General features: G+C 41.6%; 1 protein-coding gene across 1 annotated transcript in view; it reads left to right on the forward strand.

Moving 5' to 3' along the window:
- Window positions 1–672: 672 nt before the first annotated feature.
- Window positions 673–21,829, forward strand: part of PCDH15 (protocadherin related 15) — a gene marked incomplete at its 3' end in the record, with an annotated part of 1,039,494 nt that continues 1,018,337 nt past the window's right edge. The window contains exon 1 of the mRNA XM_089692803.1: window positions 673–1,411. The remainder of the gene's footprint in view (window positions 1,412–21,829) is intronic.

Raw genomic sequence — 21,829 nt, forward strand, 5'->3', positions numbered from 1 at the left:
AGGACCCACCGGGTGCCATTAATTCTAATGGCACGCCACCCCCACTGGAAATCGCAACCATACTGGGAACCTCGGCGGGGTGCGTTTTCCAAAATAGTGCAGGGACTTCTTCCCAGTGTGTCTCGGGGCACGGTAGTCCATTCAAATGAATGGGCTTTTGTTCCCGCTCAAATTGTGGACCGCACAGATGTGAACCAGGAATAAACAAGTCCTTATGCCTAGTACACACAATGAGAAAATTGGATGGAAAAAATGTTTTCGGAGCGATTGTTCGATAATATGATCGTTAGTTCGCAGCTTTCGAGAGCCGATCACGACGGTTCATGCAAAATCATCCGAAGAGAGACGCAAGATAATAGAATTACCGATTTTCGTGTAATCAGTAAAAAAAAAAAAATCCAATGGTTTTTGATATGAGACTAGCATGCAAAAAAATAAAAAGTCTTATGAGTGGCTGGCTATTCTCACGGTGTATAGCAGGCATTATTACACATGGCGCTGTCATTTTCTAGCACACAGTTGCGTTGACTTTGAGAAAGTTTGCGAAGTTTGGGAGAAATGCTCGTGCTGGGTGTGAAGGACAGTGCGGAGTCCCATCAGCGGTAGGCAGCGGAGTCCCATCAGCGGTAGGCAGCGGAGTCCCATCAGCGGTAGGCAGCGGAGTCCCATCAGCGGTAGGCAGCGTCCTCCTCCCGGCAGGGGATCAGATGTCAGGCAGCAGCCGGCACCCACCCCGCTCCCTGCACTCTCCTCCACTCGCCGGGGCTCCCCTTACAAGCGGCTCCAGTAATTGTCACGTTTAGGAAGATCAGATGGCAGAGGGTGGAGTTAATGATCGGATTGACGAAAGGACACAAGCGTGTTTACCTGCCGCTCTCACATCTGCTCGTCCATCCTTCATCCACAGATGAGCCGGCACACCGCAGACTCACGCTGCAGACAATTCGGGGATTTGTGCTCTTGGCTTTAGCTGCACGCCGGTACAGAGAAACAACGCGATAACCATTGTCAGCGCGCGTGTGTGTGCGTGTGTGTGCGCGCTGATGCCTTTTATGTGATCGGATTTCAGCAAACCTAATCCTCTTGTGTGTGCGAGGGGGTAGAGTCCGGGGAACACAGCGCCATTGAGTGAGCGCACTGGGGCGATTCAGAATGAAGCTTCTCCTCGCCGGCAGCCTGCTGTGGGGATCAGGGCTGTTGCTGATGCTGCTGTGCTGAGCTGAGCATGGGATCCCAGCCTCCTGCTTTCTGGATGGAGTTATGAGGGATAACCTGCCGAGGAATCGGAGAGTCCACGGATACCGACACCTGCATGCCATCTGTCAGATTAGCCGTCTGAACTATGTCACAGCCTTGGCTTCAACTGCTGTCACTGGAATATTTGCGGCGACAATTACGTGTTTATTAACAGGTAAGGAAAGCCTCACATGGGGTTATCTATTTCTGTATGTGTAGTTGTATCTCTCTGGATTCTCCCTCTACCTCTCTCTCACACTCTCCTCTTTTCTTTCTCTGGCCTCTTTCTTTTCTTTCTCTTTTTCTATTCCTCTTTTTCATCATCTATCTTTATTTATATATCATTTATATACAGTATATATTGTGTATATTATGGCATATGACTCTCTCTATACTTCTCTCTCTGTTTCTCACTCTCTACTTCTCTCTACATGTCTCTCTTTTCCCTCTCTCTTCGCTCTCTCTTCTCTCTCCCTTTCCATTTCTCTCTCTCCCCTCTCTCTTCTCTCCCTCTTCTTTCTCCCTCTCTCTTTCTCCTCGCTCTCTCTCTCCATTTCTCTCTCTCTCCATCTCTCTCTCTCTCTCTCTCTCTCTCTCTCTCTCTCTCTCTCTCTCCATTTCTCTTTCTATTTCTGTCTCTCCATTTCTCTCCCCCCCTCTCTCTCTTTCTATTTCCGTCTCTCAAATTTCTCTCTCTCCCTCTCCCTCTATCTGTGTCTCTCTTGCTATTTCTCTCTCTATTTCTTTATATCTATGTATTTCTTTCTCCCCCTCTCTTTTTCTATTTCTCTCTCTCCCCCTTTCTCTCTTTTTCTCTATCTCTCTCCCTCTTGCTCTGGATTTATCTCTCTCCATTTTTCTCTTCTATATCCCCATTTTTCTCTCTCTATCTCTATATTTCTTTCTCTCCATCTCTTTATATATCTCTAGGTATTTCTCCCCCTCATGCTCGCGCGCGCTCTCTCTCTCTCTCTCTATGTATTTCTCTCTCCTTTTCCCTGGCCTCTCTCTTTTTCTATTCCTCTTTTTCTTTACTCTCTCTGTAATATATATATATATATATATATATATATATATACAATATATATATATATATATATATATATATACAATATATATTGTGTATAATCTATTTCTCTCTCTGTTTTTCTTGATCTATTTCTCTCTCTCTCTTTCTACTTTTTTCTTTCTCGTTTTTTTCTCTTTCACTTTTCTTTCTTTCACTCTGCTCCTTCTCTCTCTGTTCCTCTCCCTTTTTACTCTCTCTCTAGATATATGAATATATAGATAGATAGTGTGTGTGTGTATATGTATGTATATGTATATATATAGTTTGACAAAGTTAGGGCAAAGTTTTCCTCTATGTGGCTGACCATGCAGCAAGCCCAGACTCTTGTTTTCCACTATGCAGGTTTGACGTAAGGTATGGAATAGTCAGAACTGTTTCTTACTTCTGATGACATGGGACGTTTGGAATAGATAAGGATGTGTTAATGGGAAGTATAGGCGGGTGATTAATGCAGACAGGATGCCTGCTCGTGTTGCATATTTTCCCTTAGCTCATTGTTTTGTGGATTATGGTATTAATTAGTACTTTACAGCACTCTGCCAAACCACTTGACATTCAGTGCAAGGCTTGTTTTATGTGGTCAGCACTAGATTGCTAATGCACAGGATACTGAAGAAATATTAATAGGGTATTGACAGATTTTATTGTATCTGCTAAACTCCTGCTGAATATCTAGGCACAGAGACTACCACTGACATAATGGTTTTAGTATAACAAGTGAATGTTTATAATCAGAGCTTGTGTTTTCAGTAGCGCAATGCTGCCTTCTTTATTTAATGAGTGCATTTCTTTTCTACATCTAGTGGAATATGAGCGTCCTTGCTGTGGCAGCTGTACAGGAGATCTCATTATCATCAATAAAGCTTTCTTACACAGTGCACAATGAATGGAATGTCTGATTGTTACAGAGCTCTGCATTAAGAGCAGTTTCATATCTATACTCTCAGCAGTGCGTGTAATGAAGTGAATCCTGCTAATTGCAAGTCCAGCTGATGAATGTTTCCTTGGTTGTTTTAGCGAGGTGTCAGAGAGAGGTTACTTCATATGCTGGACCAGTGAGCCCGTATGGAAGCGTGAGCAGCCTGTCCCCAGCCAGTCCCCTTTAATTCCTCCTCAACATTCATGGAAGGAGTGCATGCCACATGTTGCAGCGGAGATCTGTGGACCGCAGTGAGAGGTGTTTATAGAATGATGGCTGTTTGTTTGCAGGGCCATGCTATGAGCACATCTGCAGTCATCTCAATGCTGTCTGCTGAAGCAAAGGTGCTGAAGCAAAGGTTAGGCTGATTTCACAAAGCTAATGCTGGCCATACATGGGTCGAAATTCGACCGATTTCTCGTCAAAGAATAATCAGCCGATTTTCACTCTGTTAGTGGGTCAATGGCACCGGCCAATTTTCATGGTTCCTCCCCTTTTCGGTGATCGGGCATGTTGGAAAATTCATGAAAAACAACCAATTTTACAACTCAATGATGGTCAAATCATACAATTGTTTTTCTGAAAAGAATATGCGCATGAGCCGTGACTTGGAAGGAACAGAAGTTTCACCTGTTATATGGGTATGTAGTATGTAAACCACCTGTGCTACCCAGATAGATTAAAATTGAAATAAGGAAGCTGCTATCACCTGGCTATTGTATGGGGTGAACTTTATGATTTGGTCGGGTGATTTTCAAAATCATTGATGGCACCATCGGATTACCGTTTTCAATTTTCAGATGAAAAATCAATCGGAATTCAACCCATGTATGGCCTGCATAACACACCAGGATAACATTTTTCCAAAATTTGACAGTTACTTTCAGTTGAGTCCAATGATGTTTGAAAATTACAGTCACATGGCTGAAATAAAGAATACTTATCCTTGTGTTCAAGCCTTTTGAATCAAGCAATTCATTAAAGTGTATTGAAACTCTGCCAATAAATCGCTCTTCTACAATTCCTCACTGCAAGGGTTAAAGTGGAACTAATGTTGCAAGTACTCACTTAAGCTCCATTGGTCTGACACTTGTGAGGCCCCTCGCCGTCATATTCTTTGGCAGTTTTGATTGGCCAGTGTTGGATGATGTCAATCCTTCTCATACGCAGGAGTGCAGTTATCATGGCACACTGGCAGTCTGTCGGAATGAAAACTGAGCTGCGATAAAGAGCCTGCCTATTTGCAAATTAAATTTTTTTGCCTTCGGTTCCACTTTAAGGGCCGGTTCACAGCAGAATGCAGTGCAGGAAACCGGCATTCTGTGCACATTTCCAGAACCGCACTCAAAATGCACTGCAGTTGCGATCTGCAGCAGGTGTCAATAATAACTTAATGATACCCTAAATGCAGTTAACAGATGCAGTGCGTTTTCAGTGCGGTTGCAGTGGAGATCCAAAAGTAGTGCATCCTTTGTAGAGATCCTTTTGGTGTGGTGCAGTGCGATTTCAGTTCATTCAAAGTGAATGGGCTGAAACAGGGGTGAACTGACCATTTGGAAACTCGGGCACTGCCCGAGGGCCCGGGGTCAGTAGGGGGCCCCATGAGATGCCCCTGGTACCTTTTTTCATAGGCTTTTTTGAGTTTGGGCAAGAACACAGGGGCCCCATGATCCCCTATTGCCCAGGGGCCCCATGAGTTGTCAGTCCGCCCCTGGGCTGAAATTGCACCGTACAAAACAGTATGGAAATCGCACAGGAATGCAGAGATATGAACCAGCCCTAGGAGTCCATGCGCATTAAGTGGCTGAAAAATGCCAGAACCTCTGGCAGAAAAAGCAGCATAAGAAACTATTATAGTGTTTAGTATTGCACAAGAGTATATGCAGATTTATGGGCATTTGCTTTTTATAAGCATTTTTTTCCGAAACATTCTCCTCTGCCCATTTTTTACTATAATCAATGTACACCTAAACGTGTTGAATGCTCTTAAATGTAGCGTTTATTCTCATCAAGCATTTTTTTTCTACCCCAAAGCTCCCCTCAAAAATTCACTTGTGATAGTTTTTTTCCACCGAAAAACGTTCCTCTGAATGTTTTTGTAAATGCCTAAATGTGCATGGACAAATGGGTTAACATAGAGTTGCAGGCTGAAGAAAAAAAAAAAAACGCCAAAAGCCTGTATAGGAAGCATTTTTTTATGTCCAGTGTGCCTGAGGCCTAATTGCTTCTTCAAATTCCCTACCAATAAATGAGCAGATTTACTTACCTGATCCTTCACTCCTGCAGGCTCCTCTGAGCTGCTAGACCGGTCACCTCAGCCTCTTCTCTCATATGCTTCAGCAGTCTAAAGTCCTGTGAACCTCATCAAGACCAATATAGGGTCCATAGCCCTGCATTGGATGTGAGGACACTGAGGGACAGCCCAGTGCCAGAGCTTGGGGGACACCATCTGCCAGAGGAGCAGAGGATGGAGTGCGTATAAGTGTTTAAGAAACACGTATAAGAAATAAATCCTTGCAGTGTGGACACAGCTCCACTCTAGGGGAAAATGTTTAGGTTTGCCGGAGTTGGGTTTTAACAATACAATTGAAAGCAATATATTCTTCAACAAGTGCAAAAAATCCAGCCAGAAATCTTGTGAGTTGATAACTTCCTGTGCTGTCTGCCTCTACAAAAAAAAACCTCTCCCTTTTATGGAGAAGAGTGGGAGGTGTTATGTAGCCTTAAAGGGTAACTCCACTTTTGTGGGAAAAAATAACAGCGAATAAAGAAAAATATATAGCATATACAATTGTGACACAAGTCATATTGTAATTGAATGTTATTAAAAATCACCTTTTTTTTTTTTTCAATCTGCAGCACTGTAATTTTCTATGCAATGCAATATGACAACCTGGAGGCGTTCTGTACACAGAAGGTGTACAGAACTCCCCCCAGAATTGTCATTTTCAACTTGTGTGATTGGCTTATGGATTTTCCCAGAAGTCTGCACTAAGATACAAGCAGGGGCGGACTGACAACTCATGGGGCCCCCGGGCAATATGGGATCATGGGGCCCCTGTGTCCTTGCCCAAACTCAAAAAAGCCTATGAAAAAGGTACTAGGGGCATCTCATGGGGCCCCCTACTGACCCTGAGTTTCCAAATGGTCAATGGTCTTTTTAACTCAAAAATGCTTCAAAATCTCCTCAGTGTGAAAGTAGCCCAAAGTACAAAAATAAATAAAAATTAAAACTTTTGATGATCAATAGTCCACAACCACTGTGTTACACATGTAAATATTTCTACAAACTCCCCAAAATGTAATGCTGTGTCTCCAGCCACCCAGTACAATATATCTTCTCACCTCCAAATGTGGACCTCAATACAGGGGCGGACTGACAACTCATGGGGCCCCCGGGCAATATGGGATCATGGGGCCCCTGTGTCCTTGCCCAAACTCAAAAAAGCCTATGAAAAAGGTACCAGGGGCATCTCATGGGGCCCCCTACTGACCCCGGGCCCTCGGGCAGTACCCGAGTTTCCAAATGGTCAGTCCGCCCCTGGATACAAGTCCTATTTTGTGCATCCCCTGCAACAACAATGTCATTTTTGGTGAGATAGTCCCATAGGGAAATCACGTCTAAAAGGAAGCAGACCCTGTCACTTTTCCAATTAAAGCCCTGCAGGTACAGCAACTGGTTGATAATTATAAAACCATTCCCATACAGATTCACTCTGCACTTTGGACACAGACAAGCAAACAGCCATTTCTATAGAATAATGGAAGGTAGGAATCTGCAACAAAGTTTACGTTCCTTGCAATGTGCATAGATCACCCAGAGGGGAATGTATTTTATTCTCAATAAAAGCAGAGTTAGTCTTTAACACAGAGTTAATGTAGTCCTAACACACTCCCTGTGCTTGGGTGTGAGCCCTGCTCTGTGTAGTTGTCAGCCTAGAACAGGAATTGTGTTAATGTCAGGTTTAAGACTACCACACCTATGCAGTTTGCATTTGAACTGTTTCTGCAGTGCTTTTTGCAGTGCATTTTGTGTTTTTGCACGTGTTTTGCAGGGTTTTTATTTATTTTTTCTTGTTGCTAGGCAGATTAAAACACAAAATGCAGCAAAAATACAGCAAAAGCGCACTGCATTCTTTTCTGCAGCATCTCCATTGAAGTCTGTAGAACCAAAAACACAACTTTTTGCATTTAAAAAAGTCCCTGACCCTTTCCAAAAAATGCCCCAGGTGAAAACGTGGAGATGTTAATGTGTCCCATTGAAAATCATGTTAAATGGACTGTGGTGCGTTTCTGCAAAACGCTGTGGAAAATACTTAGGTGTGAACTGAGGGTAAAAGATAAAATAAAGGAATAAGCACTGTGAATAAAGTTAAAGTGTTACTAAACGCAGAACCTTGCATTCACTCTGTCTGGTCTCCCACAGTACACAGAACATGGAAATGCAGTTATTTTAGTAAATATAAACTGGTAAATACCTTTTCTTATCAGCAGTCTTGTGACTTCTATTAGTGTCTGGTTAATCTTGCAGGAGGAGTTTTCATTCTCCTCTGATTGTCATATGAAGCTGTATGACCCTTGACCATTCTAGTTGGCCCTGTGCTGATCACATGTACCCTTCCAAAAAATAAAAAAAAAACCTCTCTAGCAATACACACTAAACTGAGCATGTGCAGAGTGCCTCCTAGGGCTCTGTACTATCAGAAGATGTATTGGAGACTGTGCAAGAAGGGGAGAATCCGAGAAGATAGGATCAAACAGCCTGTTTACACAATGCAGAGGATTAACCCCTTAGGTTCCACAGTGAGTATAACAAGCATGCTTTACTGCATATACAAACTGATTTTACTGTTGTGGGTTTAGTAACACTTTAATGCAGCTACTACATGTAAAGACTGGTTATCTGCAATACTATCAATTTTTTTTTTTTGGATTTACATACGCTTTAACAATAAATACCTGCGGAATGCTGTCTATAATTACATACATTGCAATGCTTTATTCATTCTGAAAAAAAAACATTAATATTTAATCAGCTGGATACTTAATGTAGATTAAGTGATTATAACGTTGTGTTAACAATGTTTGCTGTTGAATTACAAGGAGGCGGATGATGAAGTTCAGATTTATAGATTAGCTTCTATAAGGCTTGTTTACTAGATAAAGCTGGGCGATCTGTAAAATGCAGCAGTCCATATTAACTAGTAAGATGAATGTTGTTGTTATGGGGTACATTACTTTGCCTTTTATCATTGCTGTCTGTACGTCATCCAGTAAGCTCACATGTGTAGCCTACTCTTGGGATATAACTGACAATTGCTGTTGAACATGGTGCTGGGTTTTGTCAACTCTAAAACCCATATGCACATACCAGTGTAGGAAAACGTTTGCAGTTAGCATGGTAAAAGAGTTGTGTTAGTGCTTTCATTTATATATTAGGTGTATCTGGTGTCAGATTGGTTTAGTTTCACAGCAGAAACTTTATCCTGAACAGTACTGGGAAATAGCAGTCTGTATTCTTTGCTGTCCATGGTGCTGAAACTGTTTTACCGTATTCATTGTTGTAGGCAAACTTTGTTCATCTTTTCATTTTTGTAATCATAGTTTACCCAAGCTGATTAACAGTTCTACCCGACTCTGTCTAATTGCCATGGCACTGCGCAATAATGTATGCTGGGTATTGTGACCTTTCATGTGGGACTAGAAGTATTGACTGGAATGCAATTACATTTGTTCAAAGAAAAATAGCTGACAAACCTCTAATTCAGTTTATCAGCCATGAAATGTGGTAGAAACAGTAGGTAGAAATATCATTATCATCCTGACCTTAGGTGGTGTTATAAAGGAACAGTGAAATTACTAGACCACAGTGGTAATTAAAGAAGACAGTTGAGTGGGCTTTACAAGGACATCTGTTCACACCCTTAATCATACATTGGGAAATCACTTGGGATGTTCTAAGGTTAAGATGGATCACTAAAGTGAGGGATGAGTGTTTCTGAGAAATCAGTCATTCATTTTGCTTTACACATCTACAATGCAATGGTTCAAGCTCAACTAACATAAAGTGGATCTGACATCCCTGAAAAGAACACAGTGGTATTCTTTAAGTAGCAATTATGGATCTGCTCTGTCGGTTGTCTTTAGACCAGAAAGGGACATTTTATAGGGACAATTTCATAGTTATCCACAAATTTGTAGTGGCAGGGGTTGATTTTGCTTCAGACCATGGGACTGTTTGATAAATGCATCTTGTATGATGCAGGTGACAGAGCAGAGCACTGGAATGCCTTTTGGAGCATGTAGTACAGTTGTACTATTAATACAGGGTTCATGAGTTCCTTAGATTGAGTTTCTTTAGTGGTGTTGCATTCATGGGTAGGTCTACTGTGGTATGATTCAGATCATTAGTATTATTCAGAGAAATATTACACTGTCCTTTATTTTGTAAAAGTGTATTTTAACAGTATATATTGTGAGGGCTTTTAGGCTCCGTTAACACTAGTGCGACTTGTGATGCAACTTTAGACACATAGAGGTTTATTTACTGATGCTGGTGAGTGTGAAATCTGTAAGTGTAAATAGTGAAGCGCTAGAAATAAATATAATATCAACATAAACTATACAGTATACTGTTAAGATATTAATTATTATAATATTAAGAATGTGGTAATGATAAGTGACAAACCTATAAATAAACACACCATGTTCTGATCACATTAGGATCCAATAAAGTGCAACTCTAGTGATAACCACATTATGCACTTGTGGTGACACTCCGTGATCCTAACCCCCCTTTATTTGAATCCTTAACAGGATAAATATGGTGATTAAACAATCATGGTCCCTTATATAAAGGGAAAATATAATAGTGTTTGGTGCCTTATAAACATTAAATAAACTTATAAATAATATTCAGTCCCTCCCTAAAGAGACAAAATGCCCAAATTTTCAAAATCTTCCCAAAAAGTCTAGTGAACATATATACGTGATTCTCCAAAAACAAAACAATCATGCAAGTGATGAATCTGGTGATCTTTGCTCTGGTGCCATATCCTCAAATCAGCAGAAATGCCCGCTCACCTCCAAACCTTGACCCTAGGGGCCAGCACGCTTTTAGGATCATCTCAATCGATCCTTAAGGGTACATTTTTTCACCACAGGGACAGATGTCATATATACTCCTTATCGTATTGACTCTTACTCCTCTCAGATTCCTTAAAGGCAATGGTACTGCAATACAGCTCACTCTCCACCTTCTGCACTCAGGATCATGTTAGTGAGATATAAAGAACAATATCCTCCATAGTGCAATACTGCTTTTATTACTCAATGCAAAAAATAATAGCCAATAGCACACTCACATGTATTCCCATGAACAAACGCTTTTTCACCACAAGCTATGAGTGTACTGCATGGGTTGGGTGTACCAATATGGCCTCTACGCCCGGAAGTGCATCACCGCATCACCGGAAGTTGCGTACCAAAGCGTTGCGTCACGTGCCACGTGACTTCATCAGGAGTGTGAAATCTGGCTCACTTCTACATAGAAACCAATCAATGTCTAACCTCAGCTTGTTCAATTAAGCTTTTGCAATAAAGCTTGGAAACTGACTGGTTTCTATGCAGATGTGAGCCTAATTTGCATTCTGCAGCTTTTAGTCGCAGCCCATTGATTTCAATGGCACCCAATCCAATCTATGCGACTTAATATTGCAGCAACTTTTAAAATATTCGTACACTACTTTGATGCAACTTATTTGCGACTTGAGTGCCAGAGAGTGTAAAGTCGCATCAAAGTCGCACTGGAAATCGTGCAACTTTGAAGTCGCACTATTGTGAACCGAGCCTTAGCATCTTATTACATTAAAATAATCATACAGCTAAATGAGCTGTGTGGTTACAACATACACTTTCATTTTATAACATCTGCAGGGAAATACAAACAATAGTTAATTTTGTAAAACACAATAAAAGTGCTGCGCTATATGACATAATAATAATAAGTGTATATCTGAAGATCAGAAAAAAATCAACCCATACAAATGAAATGTGATACAGTAGCCCATAAATGTTACTACATGCCAAAACGATAAATTTATATAAAATATGAAACATGCAATCGTAAATAATTGTGACTCAACAAATAGTCCAAATGGATCAAGATGAAGTCCTTATTCAATAACCTTCAGAGCAAAAAGTGCTCAGTGGCATAAAGGCTGCACCCACAATTACTATGAACCGCAGTCCTGAATAGAGTGAAGTGACATCCCAATGTGGAAATAAGACATCTGTGAAATCCTTCACCACTATGCACTCATCAGAACTTAAGTATAACAGGCTTGTAGTGAAAAATCCTCCAAGGTACAGTGGGGCAAAAAAGTATTTAGTCAGCCACCAATTGTGCAAGTTCACCCACTTAAAAAGATGAGAGAGGCCTGTAATTGGCATCATAGGTAGACCTCAACTATGAGAGACAAAATGAGAAAACAAATCCTGACAATCACATTGGCTGATTTGGAAAGAATTTATTTGCAAATTATGGTGGAAAATAAGTATTTGGTCAATATCGAAAGTTCATCTCAATACTTTGTTACATATCCTTTGTTGGCAATGACAGAGGTCAAACGTTTCCTGTAAGTCTTCTCAAGGTTGACACACACTGTTGCTGGTATGTTGGCCCATTCCTCCATGCAGATCTCCTCTAGAGCAGTGATGTTTTGGGGCTGTCGCTGGGCAACACGGACTTTCAACTCCCTCCAAAGGTTTTCTATGGGGTTGAGATCTGGAGACTGGCTAGGCCACTCCAGGACCTTGAAATGCTTCTTACGAAGCCACTCCTTCGTTGGCCGGGCGGTATGTTTGGGATCATTGTCATGTTGGAAGACCCAGCCATGTTTCATCTTCAATGCCCTTGCTGATGGAAGGAGGTGTGCACTTAAAATCTCACGATACATGGCCCCATTCATTCTGTCCTGTACATGGATCAGTCGTCCTGGTCCCTTAGCGGAGAAACAGTCCCAAAGCATGATGTTGCCACCCCCATGCTTCACAGTAGGTATGGTGTTCTTTGGATGCAACTCAGCATTCTCTCTCCTCCAAACACGACGAGTTGTGTTTCTACCAAACAGTTCTATTTTGGTTTCATCTGACCATATGACATTCTCCCAATCCTCTTCTGGATCATCCAAATGCTCTCTAGCAAACTTCAGACGGGCCCGGACATGTACTGGCTTAAGCAGGGGGACACGTCTGGCACTGCAGGATCTGAGTCCCTGGCGGCGTAGTGTGTTACTGATGGTAGCCTTTGTTACGTTGGTCCCAGCTCTCTGCAGGTCATTCACTAGGTCCCCCCGTGTGGTCCTGGGATTTTTGCTCACCATTCTTGTGATCATTTTGACCCCACGGGGTGAGATCTTGCGTGGAGCCCCAGATCGAGGGAGATTATCAGTGGTCTTGTATGTCTTCCATTTTCTAATTATTGCTCCCACAGTTGATTTGTTCACACCAAGCTGCTTGCCTATTGCAGATTCAGTCTTCCCAGCCTAGTGCAGGTCTACAATTTTGTTTCTGGTGTCCTTCGACAGCTCTTTGGTCTTCACCATAGTGGAGTTTGGAGTGTGACTGTTTGAGGTTGTGGACAGGTGTCTTTTATACTGATAACAAGTTCAAACAGGTGCCATTGATACAGGTAATGAGTGCAGGACAGAGGAGCCTCTTAAAGAAGAAGGTACAGGTCTGTGAGAGACAGAAATCTTGCTTGTTTGTATGTGACCAAATACTTATTTTCCACTATAATTTGCAAATAAATTCTTTCCAAATTGGCCAATGTGATTGTGTGGATTTTTTTTCTCATTTTGTCTCTCATAGTTGAGGTCTACCTATGATGCCAATTACAGGCCTCTCTCATCTTTTTAAGTGGGAGAACTTGCACAATTGGTGGCTGACTAAATACTTTTTTGCCCCACTGTATATATATCTCCTCCTCAAAAGGGTTGGTACGTGGCCTTCACTATTGTGTCCTAAAAAAGGAGAGCTCACCACACAGAGCCCAAGATGGAGGTATATAGTGTGGTATTTATTAAATTTGTTGAAAACAAATGTAAGGGACCGCCCGGCGGTACCACTAGCACTCCACTGGTCGGATGTTCCCAGCGCACGGAGTCTAAGCCCCAGGGTACTTGTTCACCAGGGCCCCTGATGGTGGGGATGGACTTGGAGTACCCCAGGACCAGGTCGTGACTACTGAGGACACCCGTCAGTGGTAGGGGTATTCGCCAGGGGCTCCCACGGGAGAGAGCCAGGTATGAGGAGGTCTGGAGACCCCGTAGAGAGGGACGGATGGATGGATGGATGGATGGCTGAGCAGGAGCAGGGTCATACAAGCCGGGTCGGTAACTATGGGGACGGTGCGGTACAGAGCAGCGGGCAGAGAATAGTCGGGTCACACGCCAGGTCAGCAACAGCAGGTCAGATCCAATAGGGGGCATACAGGAGAGAGGTCAGGCAAGCAAGGGTCAAAACAGGAGAAAACAGCAAGGTCAGGGCACAATCCGGGTCAGCAACTTACTTCAGACAGGTTCACAGGTTCACAGGATACAAAAGACCAAAAGGCACTGAATGACAGCTCAGGGCCATTTAAATATCCCGCCCTGCGCTGTCATTGGTGCCAGGCGCGCGCCCGCGGTCACTACTGCGCATGCGCAAACCTGATTGCCGCGGTCGGCCAAGTCCCGGCGCTCGCGTACAGGGAGGTGTACTGCGCCTGCGCCGGGACCAGTGGCGCGACGATCCCCGACAACAAATATACTCCACGTGGAACGAAGAAAAATGTGGCCGCACTTACAGAAATGGCCGCTGGACCAAAAACATGGACTCAGTGGTGTGACATCAGCACATAGGTTCCTCACTGACGCGTTTCGTACACATGCAGGTTCTCAAAGGGACCTGTCTTCTGCCGACACCATACATTTTTCCTCTCAAATAGCCTGCAGGCGCGCCATTTTCTTGTTTACATAGTGAAACACACCGTACACAGTAAAACAGCACACAGGTAACCCTTTGATTGCCCCAGATGTTAACCCCTTCCTGCCCAGTGTCAGTGCATTTTATTAGCACTGATCACTGTATTAGTGTCACTGGGGATGTCAGTGACAGTTCCCCCCCCAATGTCAGAATGCCCTCCACAATCCCGCAGTCCCACTGTAAGTCACTGATTGCTGCCATTACTTGTATAAAAATTGCAGTATTTATACCACCATTTGTAGACGATATAACTTTCCAATTCATTTACACTTATTGGGATTTTTTTTAGCAAAGTCATGTAGCAGAGTACATTTTGGCCTAAATTTATAAAGACATTTAATTTTTTACATTTTTTTACTGGACATGTTTAACCTCCTTGGCGGTATTCCCGAGTGTAGCTCGGGATAAAGTTTCAGTACTAAAAGCGGTAACCCCGAGCTACACTCAGGCTTACCATGCGGCGTTGCTCAGGGATTCCCTGCAGCGCTTACCTTGTCCTTCGTTCCTGCGATGTCCCTCCTGCAGCGTGCCGGCCATCTCCAGCGGCCGATGCCGGCATCCGGCTTCCGTGTTCCGGTCCCTGTGACGTCGGGACGTACGGGGGCCGGAACCGGCGGCAAATTTAAAAATTTTAAAAACTGTCATTTTTTTGTAAACAAATATTACATAGCAAAACATTGCTGTTTCAAAGCATTTCATATACATTTTGTCCCTAGTGTTTTGGCCTGTGCCCTGCCTGCCTGCCTTTTGACTCTTCTTTCTGCCTGGAAACTTAGAAAAGTCCATGGCATCCAAAAAGCGTTCTTTTAGGTCAACAGCAGTTTTAGACCGGCTAGAGAACAGCGATAGTAAATTGGAACCACTTGCAGAATTGAGTGCTAATGATTTGTGGGGAAATTCGTCATCAGACACTGAAAACGATTTTGCGACTTTGCTCAGCGATGTGCAAACTTGGCACTATATTTCAAATTTCAGTGTTTTTGGTTTGATTATATTATTGAATTAAATGTATTATTATATTATTTTTTATGATTATTTATTAAATTATAATTTATGATTTCGTGTTTCAAGTTTTATCATATCCGGAATGTTTGCTAGACTCTTGTTCGGACAGATTTCAGTGAGTTATTCCTAAATTACAGGCCTACAATAAAAAAACTACATATTTCCATGCAAAATAATTGTACCGCTTTCAGCACCAAAAATCTGAAATAATCATACCGCTAGGGAGGTTAATAGTAAAAAGTAAAAAATATAGTTTTTTTTCCCAAATTGTCAGTCTTTTTTTGTTTTTAACGCACACAATAAAAAACGCAGAGGCAATCAAATACCATCAAAAGAAAGCCCCATTTGTGGGAAAAAAGGACAAAAATTTAATTTTGGTGCAATGTTGCATGACTGTGCAGTTGTCAGTTAAAATAATATTGCCAAAAAAGTGGCATGGTCAAGAAGGGGGGTAAATCCTCCGGTGGGCATGTGGTTAAATAGGAACCTCACTAGGGTGTGTGAAAATTAAATGTCAGCAGCTACAATACTACAGTTCCTGACTTTTAAGAAAATAGATACTTACCAGCCCATAAAAGCCAGCAATTGCTTCCCTGCAGTCAGTTCTTCTCTGGGCTTTGGTTTGCCGGTGCTGCCATCTTGGATTTGGGAGGCAGTGGTGCTTCCTGATAGCTCATGGCCACCTCCCCACTGCATATGAGCAAGATCTAAGGGTGCAGGGAGACTGGTTCTGTAGCAACGTAGGGTGTCTAATATTATCCCTGAATGCTGAAGTTGGTAGGGGCAGTCTGAGTCAATTTTATCCTTGTTTAGGTATTGAAGAAGTGGGAACAAGTACCATGACATGAAGGTGAAGATCTGCTGATCTAAGACTGGGGCTTCTTGTGTGATTTAGTATTGCATTTTTGGTCTCTTCCTCTGTAAAATCGGTGCCTTGTGGCATTATGCAGACATGTATGGGTGATAAAATGGGAGTTTGAAGAGCTCCAACCTAAAGCCTAGCTTCACACTATGAACCACATGTGAATCACACAGGAATCGCACTGTATTTCTGTTCAATTCACATGTGATTCTGTGCAGTGCGATTTGAGCCGATTTATTTTACTGGTTTAAATTGCACTGCACCCCTACCAAAAAAGTGCAGGCATCTTTTTTTTAAGCTGCACTGGAACTGAATTGTATGGTTGTTTATCCCTATGCGGTCCGGTTCAGTCAAATGCACTGCTTTTGTAACCTGCTTTTGGGGTGTTCTTATCTTTCAACTGACACCCATAGCAGATTGCAGATTATAGTAATAGATATTATGTGTGCGCTACCTAATGGTGACTAGTGTGAAATGAATGATACTGCAAAATTGGTAATAAAAGGGTGAAAATTAAAAAAATAGAAAAAATGGAAAAGCAATGTATAACACACCACAATACACAGATAAACTAAAAATTAATGGTGCAGCGCAATCCAAAATACCAGTATGTGTATATATATATATATATATATATATATATATATATATATAATACAATTACACAGTATGGTATCAAAACATACATAAAATAAATATGTGTATAAAAATAATACCAATGGGGTGTGAAGACACCCAAAAGTTCAGTGCTGCAGGGGTCTAAATCATCAGTTCTACACAGAACACCAATACAGTGACATGGATACTATTCAAAAAATTGTGATATTAAACATATAATGCAAAACAGTCCGCATCCATACAATATGTGTATGATATTCCAGCAAACATCAATTCTTCATATTATAACCACCATTATTGTGATTAGGGATACCTATCGTGCTCCACCAGCTGTGAGTAACAGCCGCTCACCTCTAGCCTAGATGCATGCTCTCATATAGGTCAAATGCATGAAAATCAGACACCTCTGGTTGTTGGGATGCTGTTACTCCACCCAGTAGGTCTGTCCTGCAGGGTCCTTCTGAATTCTCTTTCAATGTTATAAAATGTACATATGGGAAAAAATACGGAAGCCCACCATAGTGTAATATTTTGAAAGGAATTTATTAGATAAAGCAAGAGTGCAGCTTACATAAATGATAACAATGATCAGCTTATCTGAGTTCCAGATGCAGTGTTCACCACACTTCTGGTGTTACCCAGCTCCGTCCTCCAATGCGTTGCGTCACAAACCACATGACTTCCTCAGGGATCGCAGATTGTGATGTCATGTAGGAAATGCACAGGGGTCGCTGCACGCACCACATATGTGTGAACCAGGGCAAAAGGGGCTGTCCATCTTAGTATTACATTACACCTGTTGTGTAACCCATTGAAGAGACCTTCGATAATTGATGTGCAAAAGAGATATTTTAGCTCTGAGAAGTTCACTCTTGCTTGGTCAGCTGTAATAAATACTAACATAGGATCTGCTTTTCATGTCACCAGAACCTTTTGAAAAATATCACCTTCTAGAGCAAGGTTTGAATATTCACTCCCCCAAACATGATATTGCTTAGTGGCTTAGCAACTCATCATCAGGATAGGGACTCTACCTAATTCCTTGTAACTCCAGGCATCGAGAAAGTCTGTGTTTGCATAGGAAGTTCTGTTGGCTTCTGTGGTGCCGAGAAAACATAGGCTTTTGTATATAGGAAATGTTATTCATATTCCATTCACTAGAGATCCAGACTTGAGTAAAAATGTGAAGCACAAAGAGAATTTGTAAATTACAGACACTCTAGTATAGAATTCAGGAGAGTCAGGGGTACTTTAGATGAAGACAGACTGCAAACCATCATACCATAGCTGTATAAGAAACCATGATATAATTTAAAAATGTGAAAGAACTCCTTGTCTCTAGGTCACTCAGGAGCAGCAGAATTACAAATGATTTGACATGGATATATCTCTATCTCTGACAAACTCAAAGAACCTATGTATGTCAAATGAACCATGAACATCTTGAATTGTGCTTGTATTGGTGCATCAGGAATTGTTATGAAATAGGGATGTGTAATTTTCTTCTGCTTTACAAACTGTATTCAACATCAGGTAGTAACACTTAGGGGGAATTTTACTTAAACTGGTGCACACAGAATCTGATGCAGCTGCACACAGAAACCAATCAGTTTCTATGTTTTATTGGCAAAGCTTAATTGAACAAGCTGAAGATAGAAGCTGATTTATTATTATTATGCACAGCTGCACCAGATTCTATGTGCTCCAGATTTACTAAATCTCCCCCTTTCTGTCTGTTTGGGTATTTACAGTATGTTGTGGTATTTTGCTTAATAGTGCAGCTTACACATGTGACACATGCATATAAAATACCTGATAGTTATGTGACATATTTATATGGTAAATAGTATATCTGCTTATAATGTTCTGTTATTTCCATATACACTGGTTTAAAATGATATTAAAGGTTCATTTATTATTGCTCTGTGCAATGGTTTTGCAAAGAGCAGCCCTGGCTTCTATCCCTTGACCAGTGCCCCCAATAGCAAGCTGTTTGCTGTGGGGGCACTGATGAGTGCTAGCCACCGAGCCCTGCTCTATGCTTCCATAAGACACATAGAGCCACAGCTCAGCCCCATCCGCCACTCTCTCCTTATTGGCTGTGATTGACAGCAGGAGCCAATGGTCCCGCTTATGTGTCTCAGCCAATGAGAGAGAAAGAGACCCAGGACAGCTGAAGCTCCCATGCACATCGCTGGATCGAGAGGGGGCTGAGGTAAGTATTAATGTGGCTGAGGGAGGAGCTGAACAGAGAAGGTTTTCTAGCTTTTTATGCATAGCATTCATGAAGGTAAAACACCTTCAGCCTTTACAATCACTTTAATAATTGCTGGGCTTAAAGTCACACTAAATAGTATCTTTATTCTTTAAAAATAATCCATACACATCTACTACTTAATGGCTCTTTAATATATTTTTTTCATAAAAATGTTTCTTACTGTGTTTTTCTGCCTCCTTGTAACGCCCTTCTTGAACTCCTGAACCTGAATCTTTTTCCTCCTCACTTCTGTTTGTTTGAAACAAGCAGCACATGCTAGTTGCAGTCACGTGTACTACTCTGTGCACACTACAAATCCCACAGTCTATAGTCTTTAGTGTATCTTGGGAGCGGGAAAGAGAGGATGACTATGTTCCTACTTACAGTGGAACCACAAAGAATAAATGTAGCCACCCTCTAACAGGAAGTTGAATCACAGCAGCAAAAAAATGGAATTTGAATTTGAATCTGAGAGCCAGAGAAGATAATACGTGTTCACATGGGGCAGACCCACCAGCAGACTACTGTCTGCTGTCTACTGATCTCCGCTGAGCAAGTGGATAACTGGTCCGTGTCCGCTCCAGTTATGCAGAGTGGACATGGACACAGCCCATTGTCCTCTATGGGTGGTCAGATGGAAACAGACCGCTGTCCATTTCCATCTGACTACCATCTAATCCGATACAACGGATAGAAGGGGAACTGATTCCCTTCCATTTAATTTTTTTGGCAAAATGGATCAAATCAGATGTCAGCAGGTATAAATGGACACATGTCCGTTTATACCCGCCACTCCACAGAGGAGAATAGAGGTTCCATTTGGGTCCTCCTGAAAACGGACAGGTGGACACAATTGGAAAATTTTGTGTGAAAGGGACCTAAAAAACTCTAGAGGAGTTTTGTGTTTTGCCTGTAGAAGCAGCTACTGTTATCCTATGTGTGTGTGCCCCATGCGCATTACGATGTTTAGAGACCTATTTTAAGCTCAGCTTTTAGAGGCAGAAAAAGACCCTCATGTTTTGCATTTTTGAGAGCATTTTTCTGGCAGAAACAAATGCTAAATGATACTAAAAGTGCCTAAATGCTAGTACAAAAATTACATTGTGGAAATTTCCTTTCACTTCCTGTCCCATTACCAAAACACAGAAGTGAAAGGAAATCCTTCCAAAGTGAAGGAAACCATGGTTGCCACCAGGGTCACCGGGACTAGTATCCCCATTGAAAGATTTTCCCTCTATCCCTGTTCTGGTGACAACCCAAAGTTTGGGATTTTCTTTCACTTTTACTTCTGGTGTTGATGATAGAACAAGTAGAGAGGGTGAATCTTCATAATGGGGCACAGACAACAACAAAAACCTGACAGGTTTTGGCATGCCTGACATTAACGGGAATTTTAAACTGCTATTACAAGCGGTAGTAGGGATGTAATGGAAGCACTGAATGGACTTTCTCTGAAACAGCTAGTAAAAATTATGTGATCATATTCTAGACCTAGTAGTCTAATGTTGACGTGGGAGAAAATTTGGGTTCTAGTGATCAGCAATGTCTTTAGTTTGGTATTAAAATAAGAACTGAAAAATCATATAAAAAAACAAAAGTTTTAGATCTGAAAAGGACAAATTTTGCTGATATGGGTGAATTTCTAAAAAGTGAATTGAAAAGTTAGAATAAAAACAACAGGAGTAAGTAATTAGTGGGCACTATTAAAGTATACCATCCTGGAGGAAACTAGTTTATATGTCAGGCAAGCTAGTAAGAATAAAAACAATATGGTTCACTAAAGAAATAAGTAGGATAGTAAAGGAAAAAAATATCAGAATATAGGAGATTCAAGGAAACAGGAGGTGTAGTTGACAGAGAAAAATATAAGACTAGGCAAAAAGGAGGCCAAACACATTATCAGTGCTAAGAACCAGCAAACACAAATGCTCCTGCGCTTGGGGATGGACTCGATGCTACAACCACATTAAGAATGTCCTGGAACATGCACACCTTGCTGCCCTCAAATGGACCGGGGGAATCCAAATATACTGAATGGGGAAAGAACAAAAAGAGGGTGCACAGGCCTAGTGCATTACCATAAAAAATGTTTAATAAAAAATAAAGTAGGTGTTGTACTCACAAACGACAATATAGTCAAGGCACATCATAAAAGAACAGCTGGATCAACACCGCGCTGAGTAACAGTCCGCAATAGGGAGTTTAGACATCCAAAAGGCTGACGCGTTTCGAGGACTCAGCGCGGTGTTGATCCAGCTGTTCTTTTATGATGTGCCTTGACTATATTGTCGTTTGTGAGTACAACACCTACTTTATTTTTTATTAAACATTTTTTATGGTAATGCACTAGGCCTGTGCGCCCTCTTTTTGTTCTTTCCCCATTCATTATCAGTGCTGCCAAAGCACAGAAAGGGGAAGACATTGCTAAATCTATTAAGAGATAAAACCTCTTTTTAGGTACACTAATGCGCATACAAAAAAGCGATGGGATCACTAATATGAAAACTTGGAACAACAGTTATGTTGAGGGAGACCTGGATGTAGCAAACCACCAAAACAATTACTTTTGTTCAGTCTTCTCATAAATAAATTGTACTAACGATAATAAGTTGGGACATCATATTGGGCCGATTAATGGTTCATTTTTGGGATTCCTGGAAACAGAGGTACAGTAGCAGATGAACTGGTTTGGTTAAAGATTACTAAAGCAATGGGCCCTGATAGTATTGGTCCCAGAGTTCTAAGAGAACTTTGAGATATAGTTGTCCCATTACCAGATCTTTTGAATCAATCTCTTCTAACAGGAGAAGTTCCCCATGACTGGTGGACAGCTAGTAT

This window comes from Staurois parvus, unplaced genomic scaffold, assembly GCF_062004578.1.
Source record: "Staurois parvus isolate SC_StPar_1 unplaced genomic scaffold, SC_StPar_1.0 ptg000604l, whole genome shotgun sequence".
Lineage (NCBI taxonomy): Eukaryota > Metazoa > Chordata > Amphibia > Anura > Ranidae > Staurois > Staurois parvus.